The sequence below is a fragment of the Ictidomys tridecemlineatus genome, chromosome 1, assembly GCF_052094955.1.
Source record: "Ictidomys tridecemlineatus isolate mIctTri1 chromosome 1, mIctTri1.hap1, whole genome shotgun sequence".
NCBI lineage: Eukaryota > Metazoa > Chordata > Mammalia > Rodentia > Sciuridae > Ictidomys > Ictidomys tridecemlineatus.
This window is the reverse complement of record NC_135477.1, coordinates 262844670-262861137: the sequence shown is the minus strand read 5'-3', so window position 1 is coordinate 262861137 and position 16468 is coordinate 262844670. Positions and strand designations below refer to the sequence as shown.

The following is a 16468-nucleotide window of genomic DNA, read 5'->3' as shown; positions in this document are numbered from 1 at the left end:
TTGTAAAGGCCCTTAGCTGTGGTCCAGAAAGCAGTGCACTTACAACACAAAAAGACCAGAGGGAAGAGTCTAGCTCACACATCCCCAAATGGGTGGTTGAACAGCTTCTCCCTTGGCAAGACTTGCAAAATGGAATTATTCTGTGGTCTGTTGTTCCAACTTTCATGAGAAATAAAGGCCCTCATGTTTTGTAAAGTCTTTCTCCTCCCCGGCTGGGCCTACCCCCATCTACCCCATATTTACACACTTGTCCTTGGACTAACTCAGTTTTTGCAGGAATTTTTCTTCCACTTGCCCAAACTGGACACTCACAGCCATTTCAGCTATGAACTGCTCATAGACTTCCTTGGTGACTTGCTTGCAGCACTTCAGGTCAATATGACAGAGATTTCCACAGCACTTAAAGAAGGACAGGCACTAATCAGTGACCTTATGGCAATCTGACAGGTTGATCTCAGAGAGTCTCAGGTGGAGGTGCTAACAAGCGGTAAGCAAGTTGATGGACTGGTTGGTGACATGGTTACAGTAACTAAGGTGGAGCTTGGAGAGCAGGGGCATGTGGTAGATGATAAGCCGCAGGTAGACATCTGTGATGTCCAGCCCTGCCTGGAGCAGCTCTACAATGTTCCGGAGCTTGCTCTGATTGTCCATCTGACTTGGCTTGTTATCTATGGGTAGAGACAGAAGATCCCACATCTGGGCATCCTTTAGTCCTTCTACCCACTGGACATCCAGAGTCTGGAGGAGTGGACAACTGGAGCTACAGAGGGCTGAGACTGCAATCCATGAGCAGCCAGACAGCACCAAGTCTTGGAGCCCAGGCAACAAGTTGATGAACCAGCTCAGCTGCTTCTTGGAGATATTGGTCTAGCTGAGGTCAAGGGAGATGGGCTGTTGCCGGATGATGCCGCTCAGCATCAGGGGTGTGATGAACTTGCAGTGGTTGTGGTCAGTGCAGGTCTACAACTGCTTATCACAGCACCAGTGGTTCCAGGTCCTGCAGACCCACATGCAGGCACACAGGTCTTGGTGGCTGAAGTAGATGAAGACAGCCATCCACACCCCCCTGTGCATGACATGGGCTGCCCCATCATCCAGGGGCAGTGAGTCAGGTGGGAGGGCTGATGGGGGGTGGCCAGATCATGTGGCACTCCATCTGGATGCGCTTGAGTGGGGACATGGAGGCGGAGGCTGGGAGATGACTCTGGGTGGGTTGCACAGGCTGGGCTCCATTGAGCCCCTTGCTGAAGCCATGGGGGCACTCACAGAGGCCCAGGGGCCCCTTGGGCTCCTCCTTCTCACTTTTGGGTTCTGACTTGATTGGCTGGTGGTTCTCTGTGGGCCAGGCTGCTCTCTGTCTTCTAGATCTTGTGGTTGAGCTCCTTGCTCAGCTCCTTGTCGGGAAGCCACTGTTTCTGGGCATCTTCACCTTTTTCTTCTCCTCTGGGCCCCCAGTCCCCTCATTGCTAGGCCCAGCTGTGGGCAAGCTGGAGCATGAGTGGCCACTCTCCCTGGTCTTGGGGCGGGGTGCTTCAAGCAGATCATCCTCTGGTTCCCGCTTGAAGCTTCCGAGGGGGCTTGTTGGCCAGCGCCATGCGGTCCTGAGTTATTCCAGGACCTCTGCTTTTTCCTGAAAGTTTACCTTCTTTGCCAGGTTTTAGCTGCTGCTGGAAGTGAGACTGGATCTCCATCAAGGGCTGAGTCTGCTGCCTAGAAGGGGCCTCGCGAGTGGTGAGAGGAGGAAGCATGGGGCGTTTGAAGCGTCAAGGCTCATTTGCGCCAATCAGCTGTTGGGGCTTCTCGTATTTCTGCTTCCTCCTCAGGTGTACATCGTCAGATTTTCAGCACAGGATGCCATCGGGGGCACCTTCTTGGGGTGTTTATCTGACCTATGCTGGGCAGCCTCCTCACTCCTCGGCTTGACAGGCTCCTGCCCTTCCTTGAAGTCCAGGTTCATCTTCTGCTCCTGGAGCTGAGAGCTGGGCAGGTTGGAGGCATACTTAAAGCCAGGGCCACGCTTTTGTTTCCAGGTCTGGCTGTCATGGGTACACTTTGGACACTCCAGCAGTTTGGAGATTTAGATTAAGTGACTCCTTAATCTTAAGGGCTGCAGATGGATGGTCTCAATGCAGATGGAGTACTCCATGAGCATGAGGTTAAACTTGCCCTCTTCCTCTTCCACTGTGCCTTCCTTCACCGCCGCGCCACACACAAGGCACACTGGCACAATGCACTGCCACCTGATGCAGCTCTGCTTCATCAGCCCGGCCCAAACTTCTTCCTGTCCTTGCAGGCAGGCCTCGCACTTGCTGCATCGTGTCTGGCGCCTGCAGGCTCCTGCTGTGGTCCAGTTGGTGGCCAGTTTCACTGTGGAGGTCAGGCCTAGCTTGCCCTTGGGTAGACCCACTGCCCTGGTTCCAGTGGGAACACATGTGAAGACATAAGGAGAAGTGGCCATGTGACTGCAGTCTTGTCTATAGGCCAAGAAACACCAAGTATTACTGGCCAAAACCAGAAGTTGGAGAGACAAGGAAGGTTCCTTCACTGTAGCCTTCAGAGCGAGCTGGCCCCTGCCGGCTGACACCTTGATTTCAGGCTTCTGGCCTCCAGAACTGGTCTGGTTCCCATTCATTGTCATCGTCCTGGGCACTCACGGACATGGCCATGTGGTGGGCCTAGGCTCATGGTGCTGACGTGGCTGAACCGCTGTGTCTGGAGCAGCCTCGGCTCCTCCTGGCCTGGGCTCAGCCTCCGGCTGCCGAGAGGAGGGAGACATTCACCTGCACACCTCGCAGGCCCTCACCGGACGGGGCAGGAGGGGCTGGCCGGGTTCCTGTTTATTTAATGTTCCATGTCACGCTGTGGATATTATATTAGTATTAAAGGCCACACTAGCTATTTTGTTCATTGTAGATACTATAATATGGAAATATTTAAGCATGAAAAGTGACATGAAAGCTATTACATTAGTGTTGGAGGTTATAGTATTGACATCATATTAACTATAAATGTCACAGGGCAACTATTATATTAGTATTGGCTGTAATGGATATTATGTTAATATTGAAGGCCACAGGGTAGCTATTACACTAATTTTGGATGCTGTAGTGTGGGTATTAGTATTAAAGGTAACAGGAAAGATATTAGTTTTAGATGAAATGCTTTGAATATTACAGTAATATGAAAAGTGACAGGGCAGCTATCATATCATTTTAGAAAGTATAGCATGGTTATTATAATAGTGTTAAAGGCTAAAGGGCAGCTAATACATTAGTAACAGATTCTACACTGTGGATATCTGATTAGTATTTAGCACCACAGTGTAGCTATTTTTATTAGTTTCACATGCTACAGTATGGATGATATATTAGTATTAAGGCAACATGACAACTATTATATTAGTATCAGGTGCCTCTCTATGGATCTCATATTAAAAATAAGGCCACAGAGCAGCTATTATATTCATTTCAGATGCTAGAATTAAAAGCCACAGGATAGCTATTATGTAATTTCTGATGCTAAATATGGATGTTATATTAACATTAAAGGTCACAGAGCTGTTAATATATTAGTATCAAATACTACACTAGGGATATTATATCAATTAAAGGCCAAAAAACAGCTATTATTTAGTTTTATATGCTCTAGTTGGATATCAGTAATATTGAAGGCCACGGGATAGCTATTATATTAGCTTTATATAGTATACAACAAAGATCATTTTAGTATTACTTGACAGAAGACAAGTATTATATTCATTTCAGATGCTAATTGATATCATATTAGTATTAAAGGCCTCAGTGGAGTTATTGTATTATTTTTAGATGGATATCATGCAGCATGAAAGGAGATATGGAAGCTTTTACATTAATTCTGAAGACCACACTATGGATATTATATTAATGTTAAATGTATAGAAGAGGAATTATGTTAGTTTTTTAGGCCACCATATAGATGTTATGCTAATAAAAAAGAAAACAGTTCAGTTATTAAATTAATTAGTTGATATATAATCTATATCATATTCCTATTAAAGGCCACAGGACAGCTACTAAAGATGTTAAATTAATATTAAAAAGCCACAGAACATTAGTACATCAGTTTTCAATGCTACTGTATGGATATCATGTTAGTATTAAAGGTCACAGATCGGCTGTTATTAGTTTTAGATGCTACAGCATGGATATTATATTAAAATTAAAAGGTAAAGGGTAGCTATTATATTAGTTTTGAATCTATAATGCCTATATTATATAAATTATAAATGTTACAGGAAAGCTATTGGATTAGTGTCAGATACTATAGTTTTTATATTATATTAATATAAAAGACCATATGGTAGCTATTATATTATTATATAGTATAGATATCATAGTATGAAAGGTCTGAGGGCAGCAATTTTATTAGCTTCAGATTTATAATACAGATAAGATATTCATTATTATAACTATAGGGCAGCTATTTTATTAATTTGGGATAATATAGTATAGAGCTTATTTTTGTACTAGAGGCCACAGGGCAGCCATTATATTACGTTGTAGGCCACAGGATACATATTATATTAACATTAATGGCCACAGGGCAGTTATTATTTCAGTTTTTTGGCCAAAGTATAGATATTATATTAATATTAAAGGCCAAATGACATTTATTACATTGGTTTTAGAGGCTGTAATATGCATATCATATAAGCATTGAAGGCAGATAATATATTAGCTTTAGAAGCTATAGTATGAATATCATAAGAGTCTTAAGGCTTCAGGGAAGTTGTCTTATTGCTTCAGAGGCTACAGTATGAATATTGTGTCAGTATAAAGGGCAACTGGACAGCTAGTATACTAGTATTATATGTTCCACTATGGACATCACATTAGTATAAAAGGCCACAGAACATCTCTGATGACAATTTTAGATGCTACAATATGAATATGTTAGTATTAAATAACAGAGAGCAGCTATTATATCAATTTTAAATGATATAATATCACATTAAAATTAGAAGCCAAATGACAGCTATAGAATCAGTTTTCAATGCAAGAGTATGGTTATCACATCAATTGAAAGGCCACAGAGCAGCTATAATATCAGTTTTAGATCCTACGATATGGATATAATAGTATTATAAGACACAGGGCAGCTATTTATATTTGTTGCAGATACTATAGTATGGATATCAAAGGCCTCTGGACAACTATCACATCAGTTTTAGATACTATAGTATACATATTACATTTTTATTAAAACCACAGTGCAGATATTGTATTAGTTTTAGGTGCAACAGTGTGAATATTACAATAATACTAATGTCTCAGCTGTACAAAGGATGTTACATTAAGAGTAAAGACCCTTATAATAGTTTAAGATGCTATTGTATACATATTATGTTAGTACTAAAGGCCAAAAGCCAGTCATTATTTTAACTTTTGATGCTATGATGTGGATATCATATTAGTGGTAATTGCCATAGTGCAGCTATTATAAAGTGTCAGATACTATACTATGGATATTAGTAATAAAGACCTCAGAGCAGTTGTTACATTTGTTTTAGAGATTGTAGTATGGATATTAACAAAAAAGGCTAAATCTATTATATTAGCTTTAGATGCTATAATATGGATATTACATTAGTGTTAAAGGCCACAGGGTGGCTATTATAACAGTTTAAGATACTAGAGTGTATGTGTTTTACCTCTATTAAGGGCTGCAGCTATACCATTATATTAAGAGGCTATATAGTATAAATATTGCATAATTATTAAAGGTCAAAAGGCAGGTGTTATCAGTTTTAGATGTTATAGCATGAATATATTACTACTAAAGTCACAGTATACTTTATTAATTTTTTATTCTATAATATGAGTATCATTATTATTAAAGTGCAGAGCAACTATTATATTAGTTTTTCATGCTATATTTTGCATATTATATTAATCTTACATTTTTTAGGGCAGCTATTATATTAATTTTAGATGCTGCCATATGGATATCAGTTATAAAGGCCACAGAGTGGCTATTATATCAGTTTTAGATACTACAATATGTATATTACATTAGTATCAAAGGAACACAGGACAGCTATTATTTCAGTTTTATAGGCCACAGTATGGTTTTTATATCAATATTAAAGGCCACGGGGCAGCTATTATATCAGTTATACATGTTCTCATTGAATATCACATCAGTATTAAATGCCAAAGGCAATTATTACATATGTTTTAGATGCTATAATAAGGACATCATATGAATACCAAAGACCACAGGACAGCTATTTTTTTTTTAGTTTTAGATGCCATAATACTGACATCATATTATTATTAAAGGCTTCAGGGCAGCTATTATTATCAGCTTTATATGCTATAGCATGAATATCATATTAGTATTCAAGCCTACAAAGCAGGCATTATGTCAGTTTTAGATGATGCAATACAATATTAGTATTAGAAGCCACAGGGCAGCCAATACATTAGCTTTAGATGATATAGTATGAATATTATGTTAATACTAAGGCACAGGGCAGTTATTATACCAATTTTGATATTGTGCTATGCATATTATATTAGTATTAAAGGCCATAGGGAAACTATTATGTCTGTTTCTGATGCTATATTTTGGATATTATATTAGTATTAAAGGTCATAATTCTTAGTACACACACACACACACACACACACACACATTGACATCTAATACCAATAGAATAGCTGATCTGTGTCCTTTAATATTAATGTATATCCATTCTGTGACCTCTAAGACCAATGGAAATTATATTAGTATTAAAGATTAGAGGGTAGATATTAGTTTTAGATGATCTTGAATGGATATCACATTAATATTAAATGCCACAGGGCAACTATTATGTAAGCTTCAAATGCTATAGTTTGGATATCATCTTAGCTATAAGCCACAAAGCAGATATTATGTTAATTTTATATGCTAGTTTATAGATATTATATTAGTATTCAAGGCCACAGATAAACTATTATATTAGTTTTAGATGCTACATCATTGTCACAGAACAGCTTGTATATTTGCTTTACAGGTCACAAAATGGATATTATATTAATTTTGAAGGCTACAGGTCAGCTATTATATTAGTACTAGAAGCCACAGTATATTTATTTCATTAATATAAATGGCCACAAAAGCTATTAGTTTAAGGTGTTATAGTGAAAGCCTTGTTGCAGCTATTACATTACTTTAAATGCTATTTTATGGATATCATAGTAGTATTAAAGGCCAAGGACAATTATGATGTCAGCTATAGGATGGATATTATATTAGTAATAAAGGGGACAAGACAGCTATTCATTTTAGATACTATATGGATATAATTTTATTATTAAAAGTCTTATAGCATCCATTATATTAGTTTTTTGATACTATAATATGCTTAGAATTAAAGAACACAAGGAAGTTATTATATTAGATTTTGAGGTTAAATTATGGATATCATATTAGTATTTAAGGCCACATGGCAGCTATGATATTAATTTTATATAGATATATTATTGGTATTAGAGATAAAAATGCAGATATTATATTAGTTTTAGATACTGAAATATGAATATATTAGTACTAAAGTCCACAGGGAACCTTCTATATTAGTTTTAGATGCTATAGTGAAGACAAAATTGCCGCAGTCTGGCTGGGCACAAATCACGAGCCACTGAAGCAGGAACAAACTTTATTTTTTAACTGCAGGAAAAAACCTCACACAGGCTCCTGGGGAATCCTCCCGAAAAAGCCAGGAGGCTCCTGCAGGAACCCCCAGCCGGAAATAGCTCCCCGGGAAATCCCTCCTCCTGCACTTCCGGAACGCCAGGGGAATCCCGTGAGAACTCAAAATAGCCCAAGAAGTCCAAAAATAGCGCGAGAACGCAAAAGTAGCGGCAGAGGCGGATAATGCCTCGCCTGTCAATCAATACTGTTGGCAAAATGCCCAGGAGCCATACAGTCTCGGCTGCGGCTCTCAGCACAAAATATTAATACTAAATCCACTGGTAGTTAGCATATCAATTTTCAAGGCTCTCATACAGATGTTAGTATTGAAAGTAACAGGGTAGCTATATATTAGTTTTATAGGCCATTGTATGGATAGTAATATTAAAGGCCATAGGGCAGCTGTTATATCAATTTTACATGCTATAATGTGGATATAATATTAGTGTTAAAGGCTACAGTGCAGCTATTTATCAGTATCTGATAATTTGGTTAAGATATTAGTATTTAAGGCCATATGGCAGCTATTCTATTTGTTTTAGATGCTATAGTATGGATATCACATTATTATTAAAGACCCCTGGGAAGCTATTTTGTTATATTTAGATGGTATTGTATGGACATCATGTTCATATTAAAGGCAACTATTATGTCATTTTTAATGACTACAGTATGGGTATTTTATTAGTATTAAAGTCTACAGGGTAGCTATTCTATCAGTTTTAGGTGCTATAGTAAGTATATTATATTCATATAATAATTAGTAATAATATAATAATTATAGCAATAGAATATCCAGGAAATTTACAATATTAGTTTTATAGGTCACCATGTAGATTTTATATTAATATTGAAGGTCAGAGGGTAGCTATTATAATAGTTTTATATGTCACAGTATGTATGTCATATTAATATTTAAGGCCACAGAATAGTTAATATGTTGCTTTTAGATGGTATATATAAATATCATATTAGTATTAAAGGCTATAAGGTAGATATTATATTAGATTTAAGTGATAGTTTATTGAGATCATATTAGTACTAAGGGCACTTAGGAAGTATTATATTAATTTTAGATGTTATAATATGAATACCATAGTAGTATTAAAAGCTACATGGCAGCTATTATATTAGTTTTAGAAGCTATAATATGGATATTATATTAATATTAAAGGCCCACAGGGAGGTATTAGTTTTAGGCCCACAGTATGGATATATTAATGAAGAATTCCACATTTCAGCTATTATATCAGTCTTAGATACCATAACATAGATATCATATTAGTTATAAAGTTCACAAGGGAGTATTATATCCAATACAATTCCATAGTATGGATGATGTATTAGTATTAAAAGGCCACAAGGCAGCTGTTATTTCTATTTTAACACTAATAGTACATCTACATTATAGCATGTAAAACTGATATAATAGTTGTCCTTTGGCCTTTAATATTAATATTCATACAGTGGCCTACAAAATAAGATAGTAGCTACCCTGTGACCACATTAATATTAAAGGCCACAGTACAGCTATTATATTAGTTTTAGTTGCTATATTATGGATACTTTTTTTTTTTTAAAGAGAGAGTGAGAGAGAGGGAGAGAGAGAGAATTTTTAATATTTATTTTTTAGTTTTTTTTTTTCGGCAGACACGACATCTTTGTTTGTATGTGGTGCTGAGGATTGAACCCGGGCCGTACGCATGCCAGGTGAGTGCGCTACCACTTCAGCTACATTCCCAGCCCAATTATGGATACTATAGTAGTATTAAAGGCCATAGTGCTGGTACTATGTTAGTTATGCTATAGTATTGATATTATAATACTATTGAAGGCCATATGGTAGTTATTAAATTAATTTTAGATGCTATATTATGGCTATTAGTATAAAAGGTCAAAGGGCCACTGTGGGAAGTTGCCCTAAATGATCATACCTTCAAGTTATGACACGGGGCTCTGACCAATTACTACATTTCACAGTGACTTGGGCATTATCCCAGCTCAGATAGCAAGGTGTGGCTTCAGGTGTAGGCGTACCACTGGGGTTGAGTTACACTCATTTCTTCCTTGTAATCCTACCCCTTTGCCCTTTTTGGGACAGAATATTCCATAGAACAGCCTCCCCCAATAAAACACAGGTTCGAGGCATGCTCTTTCTCTTTTTTGCCTGCCTTGCCCTCCTTGTGGGAGCTGCAGCTCCCATCACAGCCATCATAGAACCCAGAGAAAAAGGGATTTCTCTGTCTCTGTGTGATTATTTCATGCCAGCCCAGTTCACTTGGAGTGACCCTGACTGGTTTAGTCATGAGAGGCAGCAGGCTGCTGTTACATTCTTTCTAGATAGTACAGTATTGTTTTAGCAATTTTTTTGGCACTGTATCTAAAATTCCTGATAAGAACAATTCTAGAGAATTATATTCTATTTGGCACACACAGTTTTCAAAGTCTGAGTCTATAGAAGGCAAACTCTATTGCTCTTGGCCTGAAATGAGGCAGAACACCATGGCCAAAGAGTGTGGAGAAGGAAATCAAATCAAGACATGGCAAATAGGAAGCAGATAGAGATCTCTACTCACCAGGGACAAATATATAACCTAAAGGAATGCCCCCAGTGACCCACCACACAACAACTTCCTACAGTTACCACCAAGTTAAGGCCTATCAGGGGATTAATGCACTGATTGGGCTAAGGCTCTTATAACCCAATCATCTCACCTTTAAACTTTCTTGTGTTTTCTCACACATTGGCTTTCGAGTGATACTTCACATCTAAGTTATAACATTCCAACCCTGGCCTCCAAAAGTCCATGTCTGTTAAGGTCTGTAAACAAGTCAAAAATAACACCTGGTATTTTGCCAGGGAAATGTTAGAGTTTGTAAACAAGTCTGGATGGTGCCTGGCAAAATGCCAGAGGGAGTGGTTTGAGAAGTAACAAAAGTGAGCTATTAAGTGTGGAGATTCCTTATTGGTTGACTGCTGTGCTATTAAGTGTGGAGATTCCTTATTGGTTGACTGCTGTATCTAGTTTATGCTAATTAAGATAAGCTGTACAAAATGTATAAATAGCTCTGTTGTCCTACAATAAACGGCTCCTATTCCTGCTGTATCAAAGTACACAAGTTATTCGTCACCCCCCGGCTATTCTGCCACAGCCGGACTGCGGCACATGTCCATTTCACAATACAAAATGCATTGAGTTCACTTCAAAGAGTTCACATGTTCTTAATAGTTCCAGCATTCTCCCAAAGTCCAAGTCCAAAGCCTCTTCTGAGACTCAAGGCAAACTCTCAGCATGAGACCCCAAAAAATCAAAAGCAAGCTATATACATCCAACATAATGGCACAGATTAATCATTTCCATTCTACAAGAGAGAAATAGGGACCTAGAAAGAAGGAATGGGACCAAAAAAAAAAAGACCAAAATCCAGTTGGGCAAACAAGATCTGTAGTTCCCTATCCAGCATACTGGGCACATGACATTGTGATGTTCTCTCCAAAGGGCTTTGTTAATAGCAGTCCACATGACTTCTGCTTGGCTCATCTCTGCTTGAGTTCTGCAGGTTTCCTTGGCAGTTGTTCCTTGGTACTAGCATCTCTTAATCTCAGGGGTCTCCACTACAGCTTCAGCTTCCTTCATTCTCTCAAGGACTACCTGCAGGAATCCAAATCTGATACACTTTGCTGGGCTTCTCAGGTTTTCCTTTGAAATCTCCATGGAAGCCTTCATGACCCCTTAATTCCAGCATCTTGTAGGACCAGCATCATGTGGTTGATTCCAAGGTCTGCCACCATCTCAAGCAGTAGGTAAGACTCCTGAAACCATGGCTGCAACAACTCTGAGTTCCTGGGCAGCTTAGCATGGTGAGACAACTTCCTAGGCCCCGCTGTGCAAGCAGGGTGCCTCACTGGTCACTTCTCAAAGGAACTGTTATTTTTAAAACTTGGAGCCTGAAATTGGGATGATCTTGCCAATTTCTGAGATGCACCCAAGTCTTATTTTCTATTGTCTCTGAATAAAGTGTTCAGCATCTCTTTAGTTGTTGTAATGTCTTTAGCAATCACAACTTCCTTAGATCCAGTTTGATTCACACTTTTCTGGCCAAACTGCTACTGTATGAATATTATACATTGTTTCTTTTTGCTCTGCTTTCTGATCCTGATTATTACAGCACAGTTGGCTAAAAGCTATCAGCAATATTCATGTCACTGCCTGAATGTTGTGTGGCCTTGAAATTTCCTCTGCCTGATTATTCCATCAATTTTAATTTAGCCTCATAGAAAGTCTTAGAACAAAGGCAACTTCTTAGTCAGAATTTAACAAGAATGGACTCTTATCCAATTTTCAACATAGTCCTTTTCCTTTGAGCCAAGTCTTTACTATTTATTAGTTTAATATGCTATGATATGGATAAAACATTAAGAGCCAAATGCCAACTATTTTATTAATTATTTTTTAGTGTAAGAAAGGGCATCATGCAGCTACTATATTAGTGTTGTATGTAACAGTAAAGAAATTATATTACTATTAGAGGTTACAGGGAAGCTAATCAATCTGCTTTAGATGCTATGGTATGTATATTATCTTAGTTATAAAGCCAAAATGTAGCCATCATATTAGTTTTAGATGCTATGTTATGGACATAATATTATATTAAAATATAACATAATAAAATAAAATATATGAAAAGCCACAGGGCACCTACTATATTAGTGTAAGATACTCTAGTATGGATATTACATCAATGTTAAATTATAATATTCCATGTTATAATCAAAAGTAATGGATATCATATTACTATTAGAGGCCACAGCACAGCTATTATATTTAGTATTTGATGTTACAGTATGGATATCATATTAGTATAAAAATCCATAAGGCACCTATGTTAGTTTTAGATGCTATACTATGAATAGCACATTAATGTGAAATACCACAAGGTACCTATAGTGTTGGTTTTAATTGTTATAGTATATATATATATATATATATATATATATATATATATATATATATATATTATATTGGTATTAAATGACATAGAACTTTATATGCTATCAAATTAGTGTTAAAAGACCTAAGGGAAGTTATTATATTAATATTCTATGCTGTAATGTGTAAACTTATATTAATTGTAAACTTATATTACTGTAAACTTATATTAACTTCAGATATTACAGCATATATATCATATTAGCATAATAGTCACAAGGCAGATATTATTTTATTTTTACATATTATATTAGTTTTTAGTTTTATCTATTATGGATACTGTATTAAGATAAAAGGTCATGGAACATTTATTTCATCAGTTTTTGATTTCATAGAATGGATGTTATATTAATATTAAAGGCTAGAGCACAACCATTATATCAGATGTAGATGTTCCAATATTTATATATGCCAGTGATAAAGGCTGTAAGGCAGCTATTATATCAGTTTTAAATGCTGTATTATAAACATTATTTTAATATTAAAGTCCACAGGGCAGATATTATATTAATTTAGATTCTACTGTATAAATATTATATAAGTATTAAAGGCTACAAGAGGCAATTATATTCATTTTAGATGCTGTACTATGGATATTATATTAATATTGAGGGACACAGAACAGCTATTATATATGCTTTAGACATCACACAATAAACATTATTGGATGTCAAGAGTATTGTATTAGTATCAGAGGCCACAGTATGGATGTTGTATTAATACTAAAGGCCACAAGGAAGCTATTAGCTTTACATGCTATATAATATGGATATTATGTAAATTAAAGGCCACAGGGAAGCTATTATGTTAGATTAAGATGTTATAGTATAAATTTTTCATTAATAATAAAGGTCACAGGAGAGACATTACATAACTTTTAGATGCTAAAGTATAAATATCACATAAGCTTTAAGATCACACCACAGTGTTATATTAGTTTCAGATGGTATGCTATAGATACAATATTAGTATAAAATGCCACAGGTCAGCTTTTATATTAGATTTAGGTTGTATAGTATTGTTATCACAATAGTATTAAAGACCACAGGATCTATATTAGTTTAAGATGTAATAGTATGAATACTACATTAAGTCAAAAACAACAGGACACTTTGTTTCTAGATGCTAACATATGGATATCACATTATATTAAAGGCCACAGGATGTCTCTTATGTTAGTTTTAGATGATGTATTATGAACATTACGTTAGTATTAAAGGCTACAATTCAGTTATTATATTAGCTTGAGTTGCTACAGTATAGATATATTTTAATGAAAAAGTCTACAAGATAGCTCTTATATCAGTTTTGAATGCTATACCATGAATATTATGTTAAAGGCCACAAGGCAGCTATTTTATTATTTTTAGATGCTACAGCATGGATATCATAATAGTGTTAAAGCCACATGGCACTGTTATATTAGTATTAGATGCTAAAGAATGAATATGACATCAATAGGAAAGGCTACAGAACAGCTATTTTTTATTTTAGATGTTCTAGTATGGATATTATAGTAATATCAAAGACCACAGGGTAACTAAAGTATTAGTTTTAGATGCCATAATGTGGATATTTTATTTCTATTAAAGGCCACAGAGCAGATATTGTATTACTCTAAGATGACAGAGTATAATATAAAGAACTCAAAAAGCTATGCACCAAAAACCAAATAACCCAATCAATAATTGGGCCAAGGACCTGAATAGACACTTCTCTCAGAAGATGATATACAATCAATCAACAAATACATGAAAAAATGGTAATCACCACTTGCAAAGAAATGCAAATCAAAATTACTCTAAGATTTCATCTCACTGCAGCCAGAATGGCAGCTATTATGAATACAAACAACAACAGTCCTTGTTTAAAACAGCATAGTATAGTTGGCAAGGATGTGGGGGAAAAGGTACACTCATACACTTTTGGTGAGACTGCAAAATGGTGCAGCCAATATGGAAAGCAGTGGAGATTTCTGGGAAAATTGGGAATGGAACCACCATTTGACTCAGCTCTCTCTCTCCTGGGTTTTTACCCAAAGGACTTAAAAACAACACACTACAGGGACACAGCCACATCAATGTTTATAGCAGCACAATTCACAATAGCTAAACTGTGGAACCAATCTAGATGTCCTTCATAGATGAATGGATAAAAAAATGTGGCATATATACATAATGGAGTGTTACTCAGCAATAAAAGAGAATAAAATCATGGCATTTGCAGGTAAATGGATGGAGTTAGAGAAGATAATACTAATTAGCCAATCCCCAAAAAACAAATTCCAAATGTTTCCTCTGATATAAGGAGGCTGATTCAAAGTGGGGTAGGGGAGGGGGAGTATGGGAGGAATAGATGAACTCTAGACAAGGCAGAGGGGTGGGAGGGGAAGGGAGGGGGTATAGGGTTAGAAATTATGGTAGAATGTGATGGACAATTTATTATCCAAAGTACATGTATGAAGATATGAATTGGTGTGAATCTACTTTGTATACAACCAGAGATAAGAAAAATTGTGCTCTATATGTGTAATAAGAATTGTAATGCATTCTGCTGTCATATATAAATTTAAAAATTAATTAAAAAAATACAAACAACAATAAGTGTTGGTGAGGATTTGGGGAGAAAGGCACACTCATTGCTGTGGGACTGCACATTGTTGCAACCAATCTGGAAAGTAGTATGGAGATTCCTTGGAAAACTTAGAATGGAGCCACCATTTGACCCAGCTGTCCCATTCCTCGGTCTATATCCAAAGGACTTTAAAACAGCATAGTATAGTAATGCAGCCACATCAATGTTTATAGCAACACAATTCACAATAGCTAAATTGTGGAACCAACCTAAATGCCCTTCAGTTGATGAATAAAGAAACCATGTTATATACACACAGTAGAATATTACTCAGTTTTAAAAGAGAATAAAATCATGAAATTTGCAGATAAATGGATGGAGTTGGAGAATATTATGCTAAGTGAAGTAAGCCAATCCCCCAAAATCAAATGCCAAATGTTTTCTCTGATATGGGAATGCTGATCCATAATGGGGACGAGGGGGAATGGAGAATGGGAGGAATGGAAAAACTTTAGATAGGAAAAATGGGAGGAAGGGGAAGAGAGGGCTCAGGGGGTAGGAAAGATGGTGGAATGAGATGAACATCATTACAACAAGTACATGTATAAAATCACGAATGATGTGACTCTACTTTGTACAACCAGAGACATGAAAAAATGTGCTCTATATGTGCATAATGAATTGAAAAGCATTCTGCTGTTATTTATAACAAATTAAAATAAATATATTTTAAAATAATTTAAAAATTTTAAAAAAGATGAGAATATAGATATTACATGGGTATTAAGGCAACAGAGCAGCTACTATGTGAGTTTTAGATGTTACACTAGAGATATCATAATATAATAAAGGGTACAGGGATGCTACTTTGTGAGATTTAGATGCTATATTATGGACATTATATTAGTATAAATGTCAAAGAGCAGATATTATATTCATATAATATGCAGTAGGAAGGATATTATCTTAAATTTTTTGGCCACAGGGCAGTACTATATTAGTTTTTGATGCTACAATGTGAATATTATATTATTATTAAAGGCCACAGCACAGCTATTATATTAGTCTTGGATGTTACAATATGGATATCATGTTTTTATTAAAGGTCATAGGACTTATATTAGTTTAATATGCTATAGTATGGATACCCCATTAATATTTAAGACCACAGGGAAACTACTATA

The 16468-nt window shown here is 36.4% G+C and overlaps 1 pseudogene; it reads right to left on the bottom strand.

The window, feature by feature from the left end:
• Positions 1-258: 258 nt before the first annotated feature.
• On the bottom strand, positions 259-2666 carry LOC101963020 (lysine-specific demethylase 2B-like; annotated as a pseudogene).
• Between the last annotated feature and the right edge of the window lie 13802 nt (positions 2667-16468).